Below are 24,392 nucleotides of genomic sequence, written 5' to 3' on the forward strand. Positions count from 1 at the left end.
ATGGGTGACGTCACGTCGGCCCGGAGGACTTTCCAGCAAAGTCCATGACAAAGTCTAAAATGTCCCCGTCGCGCGGGCGGATGCAGTGCGCATGCGCGCGTCCACTTTCCCGCCCGCCGCGTGGGCACATTCCTCAGTTAATTACAAGAATTAGAGGAATACAACTCCAAAGGGGAGGTGGGAGGGTTGTGAGAATATATTGCCTGCTGTCTTCGGAGAACACCTGTTACAGGTGAGTAACTACTCTTTCTCCAAAGACAAGCAGGCCAATATTCTCACTGATGGGGTATCCCTAGCCCCCAGGCTCACTCAACACAACAAAGAATGGTCAATTGGGTCCCGCAACGGCGAGGACAAAAAACAAAATTGACCTGAAACCAAATTCAACTATTGAGAGTGCAGCCTGGAACAGAATAAACATGGGCCTAGGGGGGTGGAGTTGGATTCTAAACCCCAAACAGACTCTGCAGCACCGACTGCCCAAACCGACTGTCGCGTCGGCTATGCTGCTGAAGGCAGTAATGTGATGTGAATGTGTGGATCGAAGCCCACGTCGCAGCTTTGCAAATCTCTTCTATGGTGGCTGACTTTAGATGAGCCACCGACGCAGCCATGGCTCTAACATTATGAGCCGTGACATGACCGTCCAAAGTCAGCCCGGCTTGGGCGTAAGAGAAGGAAATGCAATCTGCTAGCCAATTAGAGATGGTGCGTTTTCCGACAGCAACTCCCCTCTTGTTGGGATTAAAAGAAACAAACAGATGGGCGGACTTTCTGAAGGGGCGCGTCCGCTCCACGTAACAGGCCAGTGCTCTTTTACAGTCCAAAGTGTGCAACTTGCTTTCGCCCGGGCTCAAGTGAGGAGGGGGAAAGAATGTTGGCAAGACAATTGACTGGTTCAGATGGAACTCCGACACCACCTTCGGTAGAAACTTTGGGTGGGTGCGGAGGACTACTCTGTCATGATGAAAGACAAGGAATGGTGCATGAACTACCAGGGCTTGAAGCTCACTGACCCTACGAGCTGAAGTAACAGCCACCAAGAAAATGACCTTCAAGGTCAAGTACTTCAGATGGCAGGAATCCAGTGGCTCGAAAGGAGTTGTCATCAGCTGGGTGAGAACGACATTGAGATCCCATGGCACTGGAGGAGGTTTGATAGGGGGCTTTGACAAAAACAAACCTCTCATGAAACGCATGACTAAAGGCTGTCCAGAAATCGGCAAGCCATCAACATGTGAATGATAAGCACTGATAGCGCTAAGGTGAACCTTGACCGAGTTAGTCTTAAGACCAGACTCGGATAAATGCAGCAGGTACTCAAGCAAGGTCTGTGCAGGACAAGAGAAAGGATCTAAACCGTTACTGTCACACCAGACGGCAAACCTCCTCCATTTAAAAGAGTAACACTTATGTGTGGAATCTTTCCTGGAAGCAAACAGAACTCTGGAGACACCCTCAGAGAGACCAAAGGAGGCAACCTCTAAGCTCGCAACATCCAGGCCGTGAGAGCTAGAGACCGGAGGTTGGGATGTAGAAGCGCCCCCTCGTTCTGAGTAATGAGGGTCGGAAAACAATCCAATCTCCATGGCTCTTCTGACGAAAGTTCCAGAAGAAGGGGAAACCATATCTGGCGGGGCCAAAAAGGCGCTATCAGAATCATGGTTCCCTGGTCCTGCTCGAGTTTCAGGAGAGTCTTCCCCACTAAAGGGATGGGAGGATAAGCGTACAGGAGTCCTGTCCCCCAAAAAAGGAGGAAGGCATCCGACGCTAGTCTGCCGTGGGTCTGGAGTCTGGAACAGAATTGAGGAACCTTGTGAGTGTCCTGGGAAGCAAAAAGATCTATCGATGGAGTTCCCCAAACTCGAAAGATCTTTTTGGCAATAGTCATGTTCAAGGACCACTCGTGAGGCCGCATAACTCTGCTCAGCCTGTCGGCCAGACCATTGTTTACACCGGCTAGATAAGTGGCTTGGAGAAACATTCCGTTTTGATAGGCCCATAGCCACATCTGCACGGCCTCCTGGCACAGAGGACGGGATCCGGTACCCCCTTGCTTGTTGGTGTAATACATTGCCACTTGATTGTCTGTCTGAATGAGAACAATTTTGTTGGCTAGCCGATCTCTGAATGCCTTCAGAGCGTTCCAGATCGCTCGCAATTCCAGGAGGTTGATCTGGAGATGCTTCTCCTGAAGAGACCAAGCTCCTTGAGTGTGAAGCCCATCTACATGCGCTCCCCACCCGAGGAGGGATGCATCCGTCGTCAGCACTTTTTGAGGCTGAGGAATTTGGAATGGGCGTCCCAAGACCAGATTGGATCGAATGGTCCACCAACTGAGGGAATTTCGAAAATTGGTGGACAGCCGGATAACATCCTCTAGATTCCCTGTGGCTTGAAACCACTGAGAAGCTAGGGTCCATTGAGCCGATCTCATGTGTAGACGTGCCATGGGTGTCACATGAACTGTGGAGGCCATGTGGCCAAGCAATCTCAACATCTGCCGAGCTGTGATCTGCTGAGATGCTTGCACTTTGGAAACCAGAGACAGAAGTCTGTCTGCCCTGGGTCCTGGGAGATAAGCACAAGCTGTCTGTGTGCACAACAGAGCTCCTATGAATTCCAATTTTTGCACAGGGACGAGATGGGACTTGGAGTAATTGATGACAAAGCCCAGCATCTCTAGCACCTGAATAGTCATCCGCATAGACTGCAAAGTTTCTTGCGGGGAGGTGTTCTTCACCAGCCAATCGTCCAGATAAGGGAACACATGCACTCCCAGTCTGCGTAGCGACGCTGCCACAACTGCCAGGCACTTTGTAAAAACCCTGGGTGCAGACGCCAAGCCAAAAGGCAAAACACAGTACTGAAAGTGCTGTGTTCCCAGCCGAAACCGAAGATACTTCCTGTGGGCTGGAAGTATCGGTATGTGAGTGTAAGCATCCTTCAAGTCCAGAGAGCATAGCCAATCGTTTTTCTGAATCATGGGAAGAAGAGTGCCCAGGGAAAGCATCCTGAACTTTTCTTTGACCAGATATTTGTTCAGGGCCCTTAGGTCTAGGATGGGACGCATCCCCCCTGTTTTCTTTTCCACAAGGAAATACCTGGAATAGAATCCCAGCCCTTCTTGCCCTGGTGGTACGGGCTCGACCGCATTGGCGCTGAGAAGGGCGGAGAGTTCCTCTGCAAGTATCTGCTTGTGGTAGGAGCTGAAGGACTGAGCTCCTGGTGGGCAATTTGGAGGTTTGGAAATCAAATTGAGGGTGTACCCGCACCGGACTATTTGAAGAACCCACTGGTCGGAGGTTACGAGAGGCCACCTTTGGTGAAAAAATTTTAACCTCCCCCCGACCGGCAGGTCGTTCGGCACAGGTACTTTGACTTCGGCTATGCTCTGCTGGAGCCAGTCAAAAACCCGTCCCTGGTTTTTGCTGGGGAGCTGCAGGGGGCTGCTTCGGTGCCCGCTGCTGACGAGAGCGAGCGGGCTGGGGTCGAGCCTGAACCGGCTGACGGGAATAAGGAGTGTACCTACGATTTCTAGAAGCATAGGGAGCACTTCTCTTTCCCTTAAAAAACTTCCTAGCAGTGGAAGTGGTTGCAGAAGGCGCCCGGCGGGAGAGAGAATCCATAGCGTTGTCACGCTGGTAGAGATGATCAATCATCTCTTCAACCTTCTCTCCAAAAAGGTGATCCCCCCGGCATGGGATATCTGCTATTTTCCGCTGAGTTCTTTCCTCCAGGTTAGAGGCACGCAGCCATGAGAGCCTGCGCATCGCTATACCTTGAGCGGAAAAGCGAGATGTCACATCGCAAGTGTCAAAAATGCCCCTGGACAGGAACTTGCGACACGCCTTCTGCTGCCTGATCACTTGGCGAAAGGGTTCAGCTTTCTCCTCAGGGAGTGTATCTACTAAACTCTCAAGTTGCCTCACAGAGTTCCGTAAATGCACACTCGTGAAGAGTTGGTAAGACTGGATTTTGGAAGCGAGCAGACCAGCCTGATACGCCTTCCTCCCAAAAGAGTCCAGAGTTGCATATTCTCGCCCCGGGGGCGCCGAGGAGAAATTTCTGGAACTCTTGGCTCTTCTGAGGGCAGAATCCACCACCGCTGAATCATGAGGCAATTGGGTCTGCATGAGACTGGGTTCCCCGTGGATCCTATATTGGGACTCAGCTTTCTTAGGGACGGTTGGACTTGAAAAAGGCTTCTCCCAGTTCCTCAGCATAAGTTCCTTAAGAGTCTCATGAAAAGGAACTGTGGCAGAAGATGAAGGTGGAGATGGATAGTCCAGAACCTCAAGCATTTTGGCTCTGGGCTCGTCCACAATTTCCACGGGGAAGGGGATGGCCTCAGACATCTCCCGAACAAAAGATGAAAAAGACAAGCTCTCGGGAGGAGACAGCTGCCTTTGTGGCGAGGGAGTGGAGTCAGATGGAATGCCTTGAGAATCCTCGCCAGAGAACTCCCCATGCATTCCTTCATCATCCTCGGATGAGGTACCATCAGATGGGGCTAAAAGCTCAGACAGAGCCGCCCGAATCTGAGCCCGTCTCGACAAAGAGGCTTGATGGCCTCTATGATGGTGCCGAGAAGTTGATGGTCCCTGAGGCTCCGGGGAAGCTTCCTGCTCCGATGCCTCGGGAGAGTCAACTTGGGAGGTCAAAGGCACCGGCACCGGAGACGGCACCGGTGAGACAGACCTCACCACAGGCTGAAGGCCTGATGCAGGAACATCCGGCATCGGCAATGTCGACACCTTCGACGCCGTCGGCACCGGTGCCTCTGAAAGCATCGACACCGGCCCCGTCGACGCCGTCGGCACCGACAACCTCGATGCCGACTGCCACTGCTGCATCATATTCAAGAAAAAAGGGAACATGGCCTGCATACTCTCATCCGCAGCTGGAGTCGGAAAAGGCTGCGGGGTCGGTTGAGGTGCCAGAGGCAAAGTCTGCTGAGGTTGGGGAGTGGGGACTCGGCTGCCAGCGACCCCACGCGTCGGAACCTCAGTAATAGAGGGAGAGCGATCCTCTCGGCACCGACGCTTCTCGGGTATCGAGTGTATCGATGACCCGGAGCTCCCAGTGCCGTGTCTCGAAGGAGATCGACGACGATGCTTCTTGGCCTTCGCCCGACGCATGTCATCGAGACTCCTCGGCACCGGAGAGGAGGACGTGGAATCCACACGTCTCCTCGGGGCCGGGTCCGACGCAGGACGGTCCCGGGGGGCCTGCACAGCAGGAGGCGCCGAGGCGGGTGGAGACCCACTCGATGCATCACTGCTCCCAGCGTGCATGGGTCTAAAGGCAGCCTGTCCCCTGTCTCCCGGTGCCGACGCCTCCTTCAACGTCGACTTCGACGACGTCGGCCTCGAAGACATCATCCTCGATGGCACCGACTTCACCGGCACCGACTTGCCCGGCGCCGGTTTGGAGGGCGCCGACTTAGACGACGTCGACGTCGGCGCCGACGCCGAAGCACCGGGCCCAAAAATCTTCTCTCTCTGGGCGTCTCGAGAGAGCAGTGTCCGCTTCTTCATGGCGAGACACAATTTACAACTCTCCGAGCGGTGGTCCGGCCCAAGGCACTGAATACACCACGAGTGTGTATCAGTGCCAGAGATGGCCCGATGGCAGCGGGCACAAGGCTTGAAGCCGCTGGGCGTCTTCGTTGACATCTCGGGAAAAATTGTCCCTGCCAAATCAAAAGACGCGATTGTGTCTAGAAAAATAATGACACAGAAAAACAAAAGAAAAAGACGGGAAAAAATACCCGACCGAGCGATTTAAATAAAATCGCAGACTAAAATAAAGGAAACTTAATAAACGAAAACAATCTAAGATAACAAAAAAAAAGGATACTTCGCTTTTTTCTTCTTTCTTCACCTCCGGGCACAGGAGGAACACGAAGACGAGATCGTCGAGCTCCGTGTCACCTCAGACGCGGAGAAGAAAAAACTGAGGAATGTGCCCGCGCGGCGGGCGGGAAAGTGGACGCGCGCATGTGCACTGCATCCGCCCGCGCGACGGGGACATTTTAGACTTTGTCATGGACTTTGCTGGAAAGTCCTCCGGGCCGACGTGACGTCACCCATCAGTGAGAATATTGGCCTGCTTGTCTTTGGAGAATTTCAGTTTCTAAAGATATTTCTTTAATTAAAGGGGGAAGTTATCAATGTGGGCTACCATTAAGATTTGTTATTTTTTTCTGTTAGCCCCAGTTATTAATAACTAGGGGGGTTGTTTACTAAAGCTTAGCTCGAGTTATCTGCAGCAGGGTCCATAGGAATAAAATGGGACCTGCTGCAGATAACTTGAGCTAAGCTTTAGTAAATAGGGGGGTAGGTCTTATTACATAAAATGAGAACTGTGGTAAAATAACCACGATAGCCCATGTTGATAAAGAGTAGTTACTTACCTGTAACAGGTGTTCTCCGAAGAACCCACTTGTGAGAATATCAGCCTGCTTGTCTTTGGAGAACTTCCCATATTAGTTTGAAGAGTTTCTGCCTCTGGTAACCAGAGCTGATATTGTGATGTAATGCCTCATTCCACCAATGCCTAAGAGCCAACATCAATGATGTCACAATGCCTTGATTGCCCTATACTTGGGTCACTTGGATTACATATAGTAGTGATTTTGATTTCTAAAGACATTTCTTTAATTAAGGGGGGAAGTTATCGATGTGGGCTACCATTAAGATGTGTTATTTTACTCTTAACCCCAGTTATTAGTAACTAGGTCTCATTACATAAAATGCAACCTGTTGTAAAATAGCATGTTAGTGGTAAAATTACATGTCTTTTAATGGTAGCCCATGTTGATAACTATGCCCTTTAGCATCAAGGGCATAGTAGAGGAGTGGCCTAGTGGTTAGGGTGGTGGACTTTGGTCCTGGGGAACTGAGGAACGGAGTTCGATTCCCGGCACAGGCAGCTCCTTGTGACTCTGGGCAAGTCATTTAACCCTCCATTGCCCGCTGCATTGAGCCTGCCATGAGTGGGAAAGTGTGGGGTACAAATGTAACAAAAAAAAAACAACACATGCAAAACATACAGACAGCCCCTGGATGAATAGCAACATATAACTTCCAGGAGGTGGTTTGGGGGCATTCCTGGGATGTGGCCACAATAATACATAGACATCTTAGTTTCAGTGCTGCAAAGACATCTTGCAGCTGACATCAAACGTACAGATATAGACCAGTTTTTTCCATGTACTGGGGCAGTTTTGTTTGAAATCAGAGCACAACGTTTATAGTGTTCTTTACAGGCAACTATGACCTCACTGTGGTGGCAAATGTCCAATGAGAGCACAAGAGACAGAGCGAGCTCCAGAACCAGCAGACACGGAACCAGATGCAGGAAGGTAGAGGAGGTACCATCCAAACTGGGTATTCAGGCCCAGAATTAATTTTGGACACCTCACAGAACAATGCACCTTATTCAGGTCAAGGTAGTCCTCTTTACACAAGTACCAAGTCATGAATGACTTGTGGGGGGCCACCATTCGTGTGACAGTTTTTTGGCAGACCATTAGCAGGATGGTTTACCATTTGATATAGTATATGGGTCATGTATTATTTACTTTCTCTGTCCCTAGTGGGCTGACAATCTAAAAACTGTGTGCACCATTGCTCCCCCCCCCCCCCCCGCACCACCACTCCCCCCACCTCCCAGCTAAGGCCAGGTACTTATTTACTGACCAAAAGTGAATGAATAGCTGAGTTGGCTAACACAGGATTCAAGTTCAGGTCATGGATGCAGTAGGCAAGTGACCTACTGATTGTACCATGAGGCTTTGCACCAATTCAACAAGGAGATAATTGTTTGGCTGTGCGACATGTTGAAAACCAATCTGGAGAACTCCACATACAGAAGTCATTCACTCCCAGTGCATACTAAGTTCACCAAGACTTTGGGGTTTTTGGCCATAGGGAGCTTCCTAACAACAATGAATAATACCATAGGCATAACAGCCAGCCACCTGCATATGCATTCAGCAATTTCTCAGTCCTATACTGAAGAGGTTCCATGAGCATCTCTTCTTCTCAAGCACCCTTGCTGAGCAGCTGCACACAATAAGGTATTTTTATGAGGCAATGTACTTGCCATAGACTGCTCTCATGTTCTTCTCAGGCCTCTTGGTCAACATGAGTCAGTTTCAGGAATCTGAAGCAATTCCATTAAGTGAACAGGCAGGTTATTTGCAACAGCAAAATCATAATCACTGATGCATTGGCTAGTTTCCCAGGCTCCTGTCATGGTTCTTCTATCTTGTCGCAGTCAGGACTTGCCAAAGAGTTTACCCGAGGGCATTACCTAAATCCCTGGCTATTGGGTATAAACAAGCTATACACTTAATCTTTTGTATGTAAGTGCACTCAGACACAGGATGTTGCCCTGTTTATGTATCACAATGACCTTCTATCTGTTATTAGGGAGAGGGGTACAGGATTTTTCCAGCTGTCATCACTGACCTTTACACGTTGCCTTTACTTTCCTAGGTCATAAAGATCGGCCCTACAGGTGGTCATAGCTACCTTCTCCAGACATGGCCCCAAACACCTCAGGAGGAGCAGTACAACCGTTCTCACCAAAGAGCCACAGCAGTCATACAGTAAACATTTGGTATTTTCAAAATAGGCTTCCAATGCCTTGACAGAACTGGAGAGGAATTATTGTATAGTCCAGAAAAGGTACGCAAGATATTTACCTCCCTAATTCAATAAAATTGGGTGCCCAACTTTATGCTTAGCATGCAAAGCCAGGCACCTAATTTATAGAATAAGGTCAATTGTATGTACAACTTACTCTAATAGTTGGCTTAAATTGATCTTAATTGGCACCAATAGCATTTGTGTGCACAACTGACCTTAGTTCAGTGGATTCCAAACTTTCTCGGGTCATGGCACCCCTAGGCTACACATTTCCTCTCAGGTCTCCCCCCACCCCTGGAGCAGATGCAGCAGCTGCCAATGATGCTGCCAACGCTGACACCTCTTCCGACGGTATTGAGTCCTACCTTTGCTGGCAGGGATTCCCAAGCCCCACCAGCTGTACAAGTCCACTACCTGAGGCCCGAGCTCCAGAGCTAATCAGTGGCATGCAGCATCTCTCCATTCCTCCCCTCCACCATCATGTCCAATATTTCTCCTCCCCCATGCACCATTTCTCCCTCTCTTACCCCCTCCCCTCTGCATGCAGCATTTCTTCCTCCTATCCATCCCCATATACAAGACTTTTCCCTTTCTCAACCCTCACCATCCCTTTGCTGCATCCTCCCCCTCCACCCCACCAATTCTGCTCCTCTCCCCCCATGAAGCATCTCTCTTTCCCTCAGCACCCCATTGCTGCATCTCGCCGTTCCTCCCCCTCCACCTCAACAATTCTGCCCCCTCATGCAACATCTTTCCTTCCTTCACCACCCCTTTGTTGCTTCTCTCCCTTCCTCCCCCTTCACCCCAACAATTCTGCCCCCTCCTTTGCTACTCCACCCACTCACAACTCTTCCTCTCGCTTCAACGGATCCCTGGCAGCAGCAGTGATCCCACACACTACCTGCCACTAACCCAGAAGCCTCCTCTCTGCCATGTCCTGCCCCTGGGTTAGCAATAGGCAACGTCTGGGAATTGCGGCTGCTGCCGGGAACCTTTCTACTGCCACTATTCATCCTCCGGTGGTGGGGGTGGGGGGGGCCAAGATTCGCTACTCCCTTGCAGCCTTCAGCTGCTCCTCAACCTCCAGTGTGGTGGAGCCTGGGATTCACTGTTGCCATGCGTCCATCTTCCATCTTCCTCTGCGGCACCCCTGTGACTTTGGTGCAGTGCACAGTTTGGGAAAAGCTGCCAAAGCTGCTATTCTAGAAGCTGTGCATACAGTTTCTTTTGCATGCAACTTCTAAGGGGTGTGACCATGGGAGGGGCATGGGCAGGACAGGCCGTGGCTATGAGTTGCATGCGCTTGTTATGAAACACTAGGGGTTATGAACCTCTGTTTTGCAGAGCATTAGCACTTTAGTTAGGAGTATATGTGAATCAGACTCCTTCTAGTGTATATTACCCCTGATGCAGCCCATTTACGGGCAAAATGTGGCCAACATTGGGTATTTTTAAGGACTTTAGATTTTTAATAAAGAATTAGTGGCCTAGTGGTTAGGGTGGTGGACTTTGGTCCTGGGGAACTGAGGAACTGAGTTCGATTCCCACTTCAGGCACAGGCAGCTGCTCCTTGTGACTCTGGGCAAGTCACTTAACCCTCCATTGCGTCATGTAAGCCGCATTGAGCCTGCCATGAGTGGGAAAGCGTGGGGTACAAATGTAACAAAAAAAAACAAAAACAAAAACAAAAAAAAATTGTATATTCACCCTTAGATTTGAGCACTTAAACCAGTCTTTGACATGGCATAATTGCACCTAAAGTTAAGTGCGAAATTGCGAACTTACACTAAGCACATAAGTAGAGAATGACATGGGGACGGGGAACCACAGTAACCGCAGGGATGGGGATGGGGACAGAGCTCGTGGGGATGGGGCGGGGACAGATCCCACGGGGACAGGGACAGGGGACAAACTTTGTCCCCATGTCATTTTCTACTTTGAATCCTGTTAATGAACTGGACTCTTATTTATGTTTAAGTGATGCCTACAAAGATATTTTGATTTTTTGGAAAAACAAGCAAACATACTGGCCACAACTAGCAAAATTTGCATGGGAGATCCTGTACATCCTGCTACCAGCATATCTTCTAAGAAGATAACTTCTATTCCAGGAAGGACTGTGGAAGACAGGAGAGCTAGATTGAATCCTGAGATTGTTGATGATTTCTTATTTATCCACAGATTTAAAAAACATAACAGTGCTTTATAGGGCATATTTTCCCCTCTAGGCATATAGAACGGGTTGTATTTTATACCCCTGGACATTTTAACAGTGTGAATTAGGATTCCTTGGTGTAGTAGAAATCATCTATTGTTGGGGTTGGAAAGGTAGAGGGTGGTGGTGGGAAGGAGGGTTATTATAGCTGCTCATTGTTATTATTGTTCTGTATTTGTAATTTATACACAACAGTTGCACAGCATATTGTTCCTTTTTGTATTTTAATAAAAAGATTTAAATATAAAATCATAAGTGTTCGAGGCTTCTGCAGATGAGGACAGAGCCCACGGGGATGGGGCGGGGACGGGGACAGAACCTGCGGGGATGGAGACAGGGCCTGCGGGGACAGAGACAGAACCCACGGGGATGGGGCGGGGACAGAGACAGGGGTGTGCTGGTTAATTGTTAACAGGGGGCTCTCTCTCGCCAGCAAAGTAAAAGAGAATTCAGGAGGGGCCCAAGCCCACATTTTGGGATCCATTTGTTAAAGTAGCCATGGAGAACTGGCTCCCAAAATTCTTAAAAACTTAACAAATGGCTCTCGAGAGCCTGTGAGAGCCTGCTCCAGCACACCACTGGACGGAGACAAACTTTGTCCCCCGTGTCATTCTCTACACATAAGAATAGCCATACTGGGTCAGAACAATGGTCCATGTAGCCCAGTATCCTGTTTCCAACAGTGGACAATCCAGGTCACAAGTACCCAGAAACCCAAATAGTATCAATATTCCATGCTACCAATTCCAATAACAGACTATGGACTTTTCCTCCAGAACTTGTCCAAACCTTTTTTAAAGCCAGGTACACTAACCACTGTTACTACATCCTCTGGCAAAGAGTTTCCTTACTGTCACAGCAGGAACTACGCAACCATGACCACTTCCTGGTGGCACCTGCCAATAGAACAGCAGTTTGTACACTCAGATCTGGTATCCATACATAATACTGGTCCATGCACCATTTTTAGTGCACACTAAACATTGCTACTGTGCCCCCTTTCTGACACTGCTTCTGCAGCCTCTAGACACCAAATGCTGTTTAGCCCCTGTGGTGCATGACATGGCATGCTACAGCTAAGCAGAGAGTGCAAGCAGGCTGTTTTGCAGAGCATTAGCACTTTAGTTAGGAGTATATGTGAATCACACTCCTTCTAGTGTATATTACCCCTGATGCAGCCCATTTACGGGCAAAACGTGGCCAACATTGGGTATTTTTAAGGACTTTAGATTTTTAATAAAGAATTGTATATTCACCCTTATTTGGGATCTGCTCTTTGTTTCTACATTTGTGGTGTTGTCGATCTTTGAGGCCTCTGTTTGGACTCCTGCTATTTACAGTGAGCAGTGCAGGTAATGTGCTAAATTACAGTGGTGCATGCCTTTTGGTCCTACACCGTCTCCACTTGCAAAGCGGCAGACTTGAGCATATGAGCGCTCAATGAGCCCTCCAGGGCATCCTCTGCATCATGTGGACATGCTGCTGGTTCTGATATATATGAGCCTCCAGAAATTTCTTGTGACCTGCCAGGTGGACAGTGATCAGTATGTGGAGCCATGTCAAGATTTCAAGCTATTGGAGCTGCTGCTAGGGGGGCCATGGGTTGGGCCAGCAGCTATGTGGATGCTGCTATGCTAGCCTACTACTACTACTATTTAACATTTCTAAAGCACTACTAGGGTTATGCAGCGCTGTACAGTTAACAAGGAAGGACAGTCCCTGCTCAAAGGAGCTTACAATCTAATGGACAACATGTGACGTCAGCTTACAATCTAATGGACAGTATGTGTGGACAGACAAATTGGGGCAGTCTAGATTCCTGGGTAGAGTTGAAATGGTTAGGTGCCGAAGGTGACATTGAAGAGATGGGCTTTGAGCAAGGATTTGAAGATGGGCAGGGAGGGGGCTTGGCGTTTGGGCTGAGGAAGTTTATTCCAAGCATAGGGAGAGGCAAGGCAGAAAGGGCGGAGCCTGGAGTTGGCGATGGTGGAGAAGGGGACAGAGAGGAGGGATTTGTCCTGTGAGCGGAGGTTTCGGGTAGGAGCGTACGGGGAGATAAGGGTAGAGAGGTAGTGGGGGGCAGTGCTGTGCTAGGAGCTGCAGGGAGGAAGCTGGCGTAGTTCATGACAGAGCTCGTGAGTATATAGCTCCTCATAGTCTCTCTGGCTCTTTTGACCTCGGCATTTTTCAGTAGTTCTTCTGCCTGTGGTGAGCCACCACCAGTGGTCACTGGCTCCTTGCCCTGCTCATCCTCCTGATATTCCTCATCATCTGGGTTCTCCTGCTTCTGACAAGGTTCTGGATGCTGCTGGGTTGGTCCTGCCTCCTCAACTTCCTCTTGCACAGTGTAACCTGAAGAGAGTGGAAAGGTGAACAAAAACAGATTTTTTTGGGTGGGGGGGGGGGTGGGGGGAGGGAATGCTGGCCATTGATCCAGAAGCATTAGTGAAAGTGCTGAATGAGGATGAGCACTTCCACACATGCACCCAGCGGTTCCATGTTTATTTGATATACAGTGGTGGAAATAAGTATTTGATCCCTTGCTGATTTTGTAAGTTTGCCCACTGACAAAGACATGAGCAGCCCATAATTGAAGGGTAGGTTATTGGTAACAGTGAGAGATAGCACATCACAAATTAAATCCGGAAAATCACATTGTGGAAAGTATATGAATTTATTTGCATTCTGCAGAGGGAAATAAGTATTTAATCCCTCTGGCAAACAAGACCTAATACTTGGTGGCAAAACCCTTGTTGGCAAGCACAGCGGTCAGACGTCTTCTGTAGTTGATGATGAGGTTTGCACACATGTCAGGAGGAATTTTGGTCCACTCCTCTTTGCAGATCATCTCTAAATCATTAAGAGTTCTGGGCTGTCGCTTGGCAACTCGCAGCTTCAGCTCCCTCCATAAGTTTTCAATGGGATTAAGGTCTGGTGACTGGCTAGGCCACTCCATGACCCTAATGTGCTTCTTCCTGAGCCACTCCTTTGTTGCCTTGGCTGTATGTTTTGGGTCATTGTCGTGCTGGAAGACCCAGCCACGACCCATTTTTAAGGCCCTGGCGGAGGGAAGGAGGTTGTCACTCAGAATTGTACGGTACATGGCCCCATCCATTCTCCCATTGATGCGGTGAAGTAGTCCTGTGCCCTTAGCAGAGAAACACCCCCAAAACATAACATTTCCACCTCCATGCTTGACAGTGGGGACGGTGTTCTTTGGGTCATAGGCAGCATTTCTCTTCCTCCAAACACGGCGAGTTGAGTTCATGCCAAAGAGCTCAATTTTTGTCTCATCTGACCACAGCACCTTCTCCCAATCACTCTCGGCATCATCCAGGTGTTCACTGGCAAACTTCAGACGGGCCGTCACATGTGCCTTCCGGAGCAGGGGGACCTTGCGGGCACTGCAGGATTGCAATCCGTTATGTCGTAATGTGTTACCAATGGTTTTCGTGGTGACAGTGGTCCCAGCTGCCTTGAGATCATTGACAAGTTCCCCCCTTGTAGTTGTAGGCTGATTTCTAACCTTCCTCATGATCAAGGATACCCCACGAGGTGAGATTTTGCGTGGAGCCCCAGATCTTTGTCAATTGACAGTCATTTTGTACTTCTTCCATTTTCTTACTATGGCACCAACAGTTGTCTCCTTCTCGCCCAGCGTCTTACTGATGGTTTTGTAGCCCATTCCAGCCTTGTGCAGGTGTATGATCTTGTCCCTGACATCCTTAGACAGCTCCTTGCTCTTGGCCATTTTGTAGAGGTTAGAGTCTGACTGATTCACTGAGTCTGTGGACAGGTGTCTTTCATACAGGTGACCATTGCCGACAGCTGTCTCTCATGCAGGTAACGAGTTGATTTGGAGCATCTACCTGGTCTGTAGGGGCCAGATCTCTTACTGGTTGGTGGGGGATCAAATACTTATTTCCCTCTGCAGAATGCAAATAAATTCATATACTTTCCACAATGTGATTTTCCGGATTTAATTTGTGATGTGCTATCTCTCACTGTTACCAATAACCTACCCTTCAATTATGGGCTGCTCATGTCTTTGTCAGTGGGCAAACTTACAAAATCAGCAAGGGATCAAATACTTATTTCCACCACTGTACCTCAAATATACTGAAAATCTAAGTGATTTACAAAGTGCCCAGTCTTACAGAAGTGTGAAATATGTACGCACCCCAGAGTATACATAGAGTCTGGAGCAGAGATCATAACTGTAGACCACAGAATTGAGGGGCACATATGTTGGGCAACCAGAGTGTGCTGCTATGCAGTTACACTTATAGCAACATAAGAGTAGGCCTCATATACTATGTTATCGATCAGAGTATGACCATTTCTCTCAGAGAGCAGCACCACTCTTCAGATGTAAGCCAGCCAGTGTGCATTCAGCACATAGCAGCTGTGACACAATCAGTATCTAGACCTATCAGAGGGATCAACAGATGATACAGAGATGTGGGGTTATGGTTCTAGGTCAGTTCCCACCCACCAATTCCCATCTGGAAAATTACCACCTAGGTCAATTCCCACTGATTCCAAACACATTCACTAACTTTCTGAAACCCAGAAAATTACCTTTCCTACAAACCTTCAGAAGTCAAAAACAGGACAATTCCCACCCACGCCCACCCGATTCCGCTATGAAAAATCCATTTTTCCCACAAACCCGGATGACTGTCAGCAACACACAGCTTCACCTCCACACAACGGTGCTGTGTACGCAAATCCTGACGCATAAAAAGGACAATTCCCACCTGATTCCGCTATCAATAATTTGGGTTTTCTTCCACAAACTTGGATGACTGTCAGCAACACACAGCTTCACTCCCATCCCTCCACACAGCGGCGCTGTTTATGTAAATTTCAACACATAAAAAGAATACCAAATACTACATCCTAGTAAGAAAATACTTTGCAGGGTGGGAAATGACTGGGAAGGAATAGTCCTAGGAGGGAGTTGTCCTCCTTGAGTAGGAATTGGTCAGAGGGGAATAGTCCTAGGGGGGAATTGGTGGGTGAGAACTCGCCGGTTACGGGGGCTATGACTCCGGAGACCTCTACCTACACCCAAACAGCAGTTACAACCTTACCAATTTATGGTCACTGACAGCACAGATTCAGGTTGGAACCTTCTAAACCACCTGTGAGTTGAAAAATAAAAAACACACATCATGCTGATATAAATATACTTGCAGCAAACACATTTATTTGCTGCTTTGGCTGGTCTAGAGATATCTATGTCTTGCATACCTGTGATGATATGCTGCTCCAAAAAGGTCAGCTGGACCCTCTGAAAGGCTGGGAGCCTGCACACTGGAGACACTCTGCAGGGCTCTCCATTTGTTTAAGTCCTCAACCTCATGATTCTCATGACGGACACCCTTCACGTGCCTTCATAATGCCAGACAGGCTCTAATTGTTTTTTTCATTCATACTGGCATTTCTAAATAGAGTCTTTCTTTGCTCTAGTATTAACTTCATGGCCGTCTCTCTCTCAGAATTGATAAAGTTAGCCTTTCTGGCTTGCAAGCATGGTGGCAGCTGTCTTCCCCTTGAGGATGATCTAGATGGTATATCATTTTTGCATGTACCTAAGTATAATATGGATACATTTAAAAGATATAAATGCCAAATTCTATACATGTTTTTAAAAATATCTGTACAGTTAGGCTAGTCAGACTTATTAATCAGTTTTTTTCTCACCCAGTGGGCTTCTCAGCCTTGATTCACCCCTATGACTATGATGCCACACCCAGATTATGGAAAAAAGTGTTGACAATGTCTTGTGCTTATTCATAAGTGCATATATAAATATTGCCACACTGGGACAGACCAAAGGTTCATCAAGCCCAGCATCCTGTTTACAACAGTGGCCAATCCAGGTCACAAATACCTGGCAAGATCCCCAAAACGTTCAATATATTTTATGCTGCTTATCCCAGAAATATTTAATTGAACAGACCACAAATTTACGTGTGGGGACTTTCCAAACAATACACTCTAAACCTTGTCCCAAACAACCATAGCGTTTTATATTATTTTCTTTTCTTTTTTCTTGTTCACTCACTGCAACAATGTAGCCCTCTGTAGCATAAATTCCTCTAACATTGTAGTTTTTTTTATATATAATTTTGTGCTTCGGGGATCATCAGATACTAATGCTGCTCTCATCATGTGAACACAAAGTTCAATGTTCACTGTCCATCCAGAAAAATGGTTGAGGCGCAAATCCTCATAGATCAACCCAAATTAACTTATTATATTTGTAAATTTCTACTCCTTGTGTATCTATAGATTTTTTGTGATGTTTTGTTTTTCAATAAATTTTTGTAACATTTTTCAAGTTGAACATTCATAACTGCACTTATCTTTCATATCGGCAGCATTTTTATCAACAGGAGAACCTCCGCCATGCCAAGTTTCGGTATCTTCCTCAGGGAAGAGGTTCCCTGAAACAACAAAATCATGATTATAAGTTCCATCAAGTTCATTCTGCTGCTTCCTTGACCGTTATAACATATTTCTCCCCTTCCACACAATTATAGACTTACAGCTACAGAACGATCAGGCTCCTTCAAAAATTTGAAAAAAATGGCCACGGTTTGTCAGCACAAACAGTTGATTTAAATAGTACACAGCTGATCAGCAAACGTGCATTCTGATTGGATCAAACAATGCAACTCCATCCAATCATACTAAAGACCACCAGGGCTGAATTCTGAGCTTGACTGGTGGTCTTTAGTATGATTGGATGGAGTTGCATTGGCTGGGGAAAAAGGCTTTTTTCAATGGGGGCAGTAAATGGCCATGCGCTAGAATTAAAGGTAGTGCGTACTTATTTACTGCCTGAGCCCTTACTACCACCCATTAACCTAGCGGTAAGGGATCATGCGCTACATACATGGTACTCATGCAGTGCGTGCCAATGTGGTCACGCTGCCGATTACCACCGGGAACGCCCCCACGGTAGAAAGTTGAAAAATATTTTCTACCATGGGAAACAGCATGTGCCAACTTTGACATTAAGCTGCGCCGCCTTGCTATCCCTTTGCACAGTTTTCAAGTAGAAACAAACTCTCACAGACAAACTCCTTCTCATCACGAAATCAGTGAGTTAAACTGGTTTAACTCACTGATTTCGTGACGAGGAGTTTGTCTGTGAGAGTTTGTTTCTACTTGAAAACTGTGCGAAGGAATAGCACGGCGGCCCAGCTTATTGCTTCCAACTAACAGCCGTACGTATTGTGCTACACTTCGTGACCCCTGACGCTGGCGCTGTGCGCCGAAACACGGACCGTGTTGGGTCCATTCTAGGATTATTTCATCAAAATATACGATTAAAGGTTCTATCCCCTGTTTTTGAAGGCTCCTGGTACTTTTTGATTTGCTCTTTGGACTTTTGTTTGTACTTTGCTCCCTCTCTTTGCTATACTGCCCAACTTTGACATTACCACCTGGTGGGTGCACTACCTGGGTGTTAATGTCAATTTGGCACACGCTACACACATGGTAGCCCTACCACCTTTTTGTAAAAGGACCCTATAGTGAGCATTCTTAGGAGATGAAAGGGCGCCGATCCTGAAACACCCGTTATAGAATATCATTCAGTGCCAATTTTTTTTCAGCACCAAATTTTGAGTGCCATTTATAGAATTTTCCCATTAATGTGTGCTAATGCCATTAATATACTACTACTACTACTATTTATCACTTCTATAGCACTACAAGGCATATGCAGCGCTGTACACCATACCTCATTTGCCACAAGGTCTATTTGCTTGCAGTAGGCCTTGTGGCAAATAATGTGCATTAATGCGATAGTAAAGGACCCCAAAGAGAGGACTGATCTACTTAATTCTGATTTGCTGAATTTCTGTGATATTATTAAAGAATAAAACTGAGACGATATCACAGGACTTTTCCTTATCATTCATCATCAGCTGCCTCATTTAAGGATCATTTTACTAAGGTACACTAAATGCTAAGATGCCCATTATATTCCTATGGGTATCTTTTCATTTAGTGTGCCCTAATCATTAAGGCGCGTGCTAACTCTGTTAGTGCACCTTAGTAAAAGGACCGCTTAAGCTCATGCTATAAAGAAGGGATGTGCCTTCATTTGAAACAACATGGGTAATTGCCATGTTGTTTCAAGTCAATAGTTCTTACATTGTTTTAACATTGCTGTTGCTGATGTGGGTATCATGCTGCTTTTTTAGTATTGCTCTTTACACCAGTTTTATATTGATGGTGCAATGGTTATACTGTTCACTTTCACCTACTGATTAATTTTCCTGTATTGTCAACTTGACTGGATTGCTTTTGACTCCTGAGGCAGGTGCTTCTTACGCTGAAACGCAGGGCTGCATCGAGTCTATTTCTGTCATTATCAACCAGAGTCCTAATTTGCTTTCTTGCTATTAAACTTGTATACCCTTGAGTTGGAATTTCATTGGTCTTTCCCCTTTTTATTTCTCGGTTGGTGTGCTTGGGGGTTTCTTCTTTTTTTACAATATCAAGTCAATAGTAACATAAAGCTTCCAAACTTGTCAACAGTGTCCCAATTTCAAAATAATTGTGTAACAATCAATAAGTTATGAAAAAGGTAGTTTTAAAATAAATTTATGGTTTTCTAATAACTTCTTTACCAAACCTAATCAATGTCCACTGTACAACAGTTTTTGAAAAGCCCAACGTATCTTCAAATGACTTTTGGAGGCAATCTCATAGCCAAGCAGGATAGACACCCAATATCAAGATGTTTCAGCACCTCCCTGTGCCTGTATCGGGGGATGGGAGTCAATATGCAAAATTCTAGAATGCACAAATATGAACATTGGTTAATATCACCAGTACTTCATCTTCTTCATACGAACCACTCCATACATATTTTTATTCTATCAAATAAAAGTCTCTATCTCAGTCATATAATCAGCCAGTTTTTAAAATATGAAGAGGCTACAGAAATTACCTATACCAATGTCAGCACGTCTTTCAAAAGGCTCAAGTGATCAATATAAAATTTTAAAATATACAATACAATCAACCATTTTGTTTAACCCATAGGGTTCAAATGTACATAACCTAAAATCCAGCACTATTCATAATGTAACAACTTTTATCAGTCAACTCTTCTTATCGGACTATGTGACACATCCAAGGCTAAAAAAATAAGCCCAATTGATCAACTAACTCCCTGACCCTGTAAAGCTCACCAAAAATTGTGCATGAAAATTTAGACATGTTGCTTATTTGTGTATGCAATTTAATTGGGATGGGATGGGAATGGGACTTGATATACCGCCTTTCTGTGGTTTTTGCAACTACATTCAAAGCGGTTTACATAGTATATGCAGGTACTTATTTGTACCTGGGTCAATGGAGGGTTAAGTGACTTGCCCAGAGTCACAAGGAGCTGCAGTGGAAATTGAACCCAGTTCCCCAGGATCAAAGTCCGCTGCACTAACCACTAGGCTACTCCTCCACACAAGCCAATTAGTGCCAATAATTGTTTTTTTAACAAGCAATTATTGACATTAATTAGATTTAATTGGGAGTTACATATGTAACGTTAGACACAGGATGCGAACCTAAACTTTACACGTAGCCCAAAAAAGGGGGCACAGAAAGGGACGGTCATGAGCGTTTTGGGGTGGAATAGGGGTGTGTCTTTGAGTTACATGCTTAATTACAGCATAATGGTGCCCTGCATGTAAAGTTTTGGTACAAATGATCGCACCTACACTTCAGGCACAGCTTATAGAATAACGCTTAAGCAGGGGATTTTTTTGCACTGATTGTGTAGGCACCATTTACTGAATCTACCCCTAAATGTCCAAAGCTCAAACAGCATGCAACCAGTAGGGCTTCAGTACCCTTTCTAGGAGTGGAGGAGAAGCCTAATGGGTAGAGCACTGGGTGGACTAACAGGGAAGCCTGCTTCAAATCCTGCTGCTGCTCCTTGTGATTTTGGACAACTCACTTAGGGATCCTTTTACTAAGCTGTGTAGGCGCCTACTCACGTCCACACGTGTCAATTTGGAACTACTGTGTGGCCCTGGCGGTACTTCTATTTTTTACGCGCATCTGATACACAAGTCGGAAAATATATTTTATTTTCTAACACACGGCGCTAACCAGGCAGTAATCGTCAGTGTATGCACACTGACGATTACCGCCCAGTTAACGCATGAGACCTTACCACTAAGTCAATGGGTGGCAGTAAGGCCTCAGACCCAAAATGGATATATGCCCATTTTTATTTTGCTGCATGTCCATTTTTGGCCTCCCAAAAGTCCTTTTTTACAGGCGCGCTGAAAAATGGATCTGTGCGCATCCAAAACACGTGCCTACACTAGCACAGGCCATTTTTCAGCGCACCTTAATAAAAGGACCCCTTAACCCTCCACTGTCTCAGGTACAAACTCAGATTGTAAGCCTTCCAGGGACAGGGAAATAACTAGTGTACTGGACTGTACCTCACCTTGATTTACTATTGAAAAAGAGGCGAGTTATATGTAAATTAGGAGCCATTTTACAAAGCGACGGTGAGCCCAATGTGGGCTTACTGCATGCTAATCTGGAGCTATTGCTGGCCCAATGCAGGCGCTGGCATGCCATTTCCCGCAGTAGGGAAAATTGGCCCATATTTTTTTAGTGTTAAAATGAGGATTCCATGCAATGCACAGATGTTTCCGTGCACTGCACAGAAAGGAGCACCTACCTTTACCATGCAAAATTTTCTGGCAGATCTGGAGCTGTCGTTGCATGAGGGCAACTTCTCGGTGGAGCAGTGTTATGATTCTGCTGGATAGGCAGGGGAAGGTTTGGGACTCACTCCTGATTGGCTTGTCAGGGGCTGAGCCAGCAAACATCAGAAGCTTGATCCATTTAAGCCTGCCTTTCCCTTGCAATCATTGCTTTGGCGTTGATTGCCTTGCTGAAGCCAGCCTGTGTTTGGGCGCTTGTGTTACGTGGGAGTTTAGCCTTTCTCCTCGTGCTTGCTGTTTCTGTGTGTGTGTGTATGTGCTGGGTATTCCCAGCATGAGCCTGATTGCCTCACTTCCCCCACCTGGTTTGCTTCTCCAGCTCTAACGTTGTGCTGTCTGGGGTAAGCTGTTGCCTTGAATCATTTCAGTTTATTTGTTTAGCTTTCTCTCCTTCGGTGTTCCCTTGCTTGTGCTGAGCTGCTGCTCTGCTCCCTGTGGTTCTGCCTTCCCTTGTCCTTGTATTTTTGCTCCTGTTTGTTCAGTTCTCTTTTGTTTGCTGTAGCTGTCTCCTGTGTGTGGAGAGCAGCGTTCCTGTTCTGGTCTGTGTGTGTCAAGGCAGCTTCCTCTGTTTGTTTACTCTCCCCTTTTCTTGTCTGCAGAGCGCTCTGCCCTGTTCTTTCCGTTTAGCAGTTCCTTTTTTTCCCTTGGGGGTTGTGGAGCCAGTTGGTGTATTCCTTAGGTAGTTCTCCCTTTTCCTTTGTGGGCTGTAAGTACAGCCTTGTTCCCTTGTGTGCTGTGTTGTTTCAGCCTAGAGTATATCCCTATAGTTGGTTTCCTTTTTCCCTGAGTGCTGTGTTGTTTCAGTTTAGAGTATATTCCTATAGTTGGTTTCCTTTTCCCTGAGTGCTGTGCTGTTTAAGCCTAGAATGTTTTTTTCTGGGGCTTCCTGTATTCTTGTTCACCTGTGGCACAGCTTTGTTTTCCCATAAAGGCTTCTGCCTCTCACCCTTTTCTCTGTGGTTTTACCCTGCACTGTGTGCGCTGCAGTTCCGTGTGGAACCCTTGTTATTCTTTCCCCCTTCCCAGAGTGTGACTTGGTTCCCGGTCGGCCATGAGGCCCGCTTGCTTAGTCTCTGTGTGAGTGGGTTCCCAATAGGCCGTGAGGCCCGCCTGAATGCTCTATCTTCCCCTTTCTGATGGTGCCTGTTGGTTATTGTGAGTGTGCGGGGTTTGGTGGCTGGGGTGGTGCATAGGTACACCCTAGGCCTTGGCCTAAATTCTATACTAGGCCTCGGCCTGGGTTCAAGGGCTCATGTCCAGAATAACAAGCAGTCTGCTTGCATTTTTTCAATAGTATATGCACATGTGTGTGTGTGAAATGTGCCATGTGCATGTTTTATGTGTGTGTATGTTAATTTGTACAGCGCTGCGTAAGTCTAGTAGTGCTATAGAAATGTTTAATAGTAGAAGTAGTAGTAGTAGTAGTGTATGTCCCGCACGTAACACTAGTGCTAAAAATTTTTGTGGAACATTTTTAGTAGTATCTGCGTGTGTGTGTGAAAGGTGCCAAATACATGTATTATGTGTATGTGTTTGTGTCCCGCGCATAACAGTAGTGTTAATAAGATGTCATAGAACAAACAAAATAAGGAAACTCCGAATGTGACATCATGGGCATGCTCAGAATATGAACGCTTACCGAGAGACTGTTCTGCGTATGTGCCAGGCACTATCCCTACCTAGCCACTTGCAGAATTTCTGTGCATCTCATTTGCATGTGATTTCCTATGAGTATCTGCCATCATTTCAAAATCGGTAAGTTTGACTGCGGTTATAACCACATGTGGTATTTAGTGGCTACTTTTGAGCATCTGCCTGTCAATGACAGAGTGAGGATTACAGCTAAAGCATACAAGGAGAGAAAGCGGCAGAGCTGGAATTTTGGAGTATGGGGAAATAATAAAGATTTGCACTGAGGAAACAGAAAGGCTGTGATGTACTACTGTGTGAAAATTGTTTTGCAAAAGCTGCTTCGCATATTATTTATTTAACACATTTATATCCCACATTATCCCACTTAGTTGCAGGCTCAATGTGGCTTACACAATACCGTAGAGGTAGGCTCCGGTTCAATAATACAAATACATAGTACAGTAGTAAGCATGTAACAAACATCAGTATAAAACAGTAAGGAAATAAAGAGGAGGTAGTTATAGAAGTGTAGTACGGTCCATATTTTGCTATGTCGCAGGAAGTAGGAAGTTAATTTAGATCAGGGGCGTAGGCCTTCTTAAACAAGTTGGTTTTCAGTAGTTTCCTGAAGTTAAGATGGTCATGGATAGATCTCACGGTTTTGGGCAAAGCGTTCCACAGTTGTGTACTTATGTAAGAAAAGCTGGATGCATAAGTTGATTTGTATCTAAGTCCATTGCAGTCTGGATAATGCAGATTTAAATAAGTTCGGGATAGGCTGGTACTGTTTCTGGGTGGTAATTTTATGAGGTCCAACATGTATCCAGGAACTTCACCATAAATAATCCTGTGGACAAGAGTGCAAACCTTGAAGGCAATACGTTCCTTGGTGGAAAGCCAATGCAGTTTTTCACGAAGGGGTTTGGCACTTTCAAATTTTGGTTTTCCGAATATCAGTCTGGCTGCTGTGTTCTGTGCGGTCAGACGTTTCTTTGTTAGTTGTTCTTTGCAACCTGCATAGATTCCATTGCAGTAATCTAAATGGCTTAGTACCATAAATTGTATTAGGTTGCGAAATACGTCTCGTGGGAAGAAATGTTTTATGCGTTT

General features: G+C 46.4%; 1 long non-coding RNA gene across 1 annotated transcript in view; it reads left to right on the plus strand.

Annotated features, from left to right (window-relative positions):
• LOC115480579 overlaps positions 1-24,392 on the plus strand; it is a 128,870-nt gene that overhangs the window by 41,888 nt on the left and 62,590 nt on the right. The window contains exon 2 of the long non-coding RNA XR_003943845.1: positions 8,508-8,699. This is a non-coding gene — a long non-coding RNA (uncharacterized LOC115480579). The remainder of the gene's footprint in view (positions 1-8,507; positions 8,700-24,392) is intronic.

Source organism: Microcaecilia unicolor, chromosome 11 (assembly GCF_901765095.1).
Source record: "Microcaecilia unicolor chromosome 11, aMicUni1.1, whole genome shotgun sequence".
Taxonomy (NCBI): domain Eukaryota; kingdom Metazoa; phylum Chordata; class Amphibia; order Gymnophiona; family Siphonopidae; genus Microcaecilia; species Microcaecilia unicolor.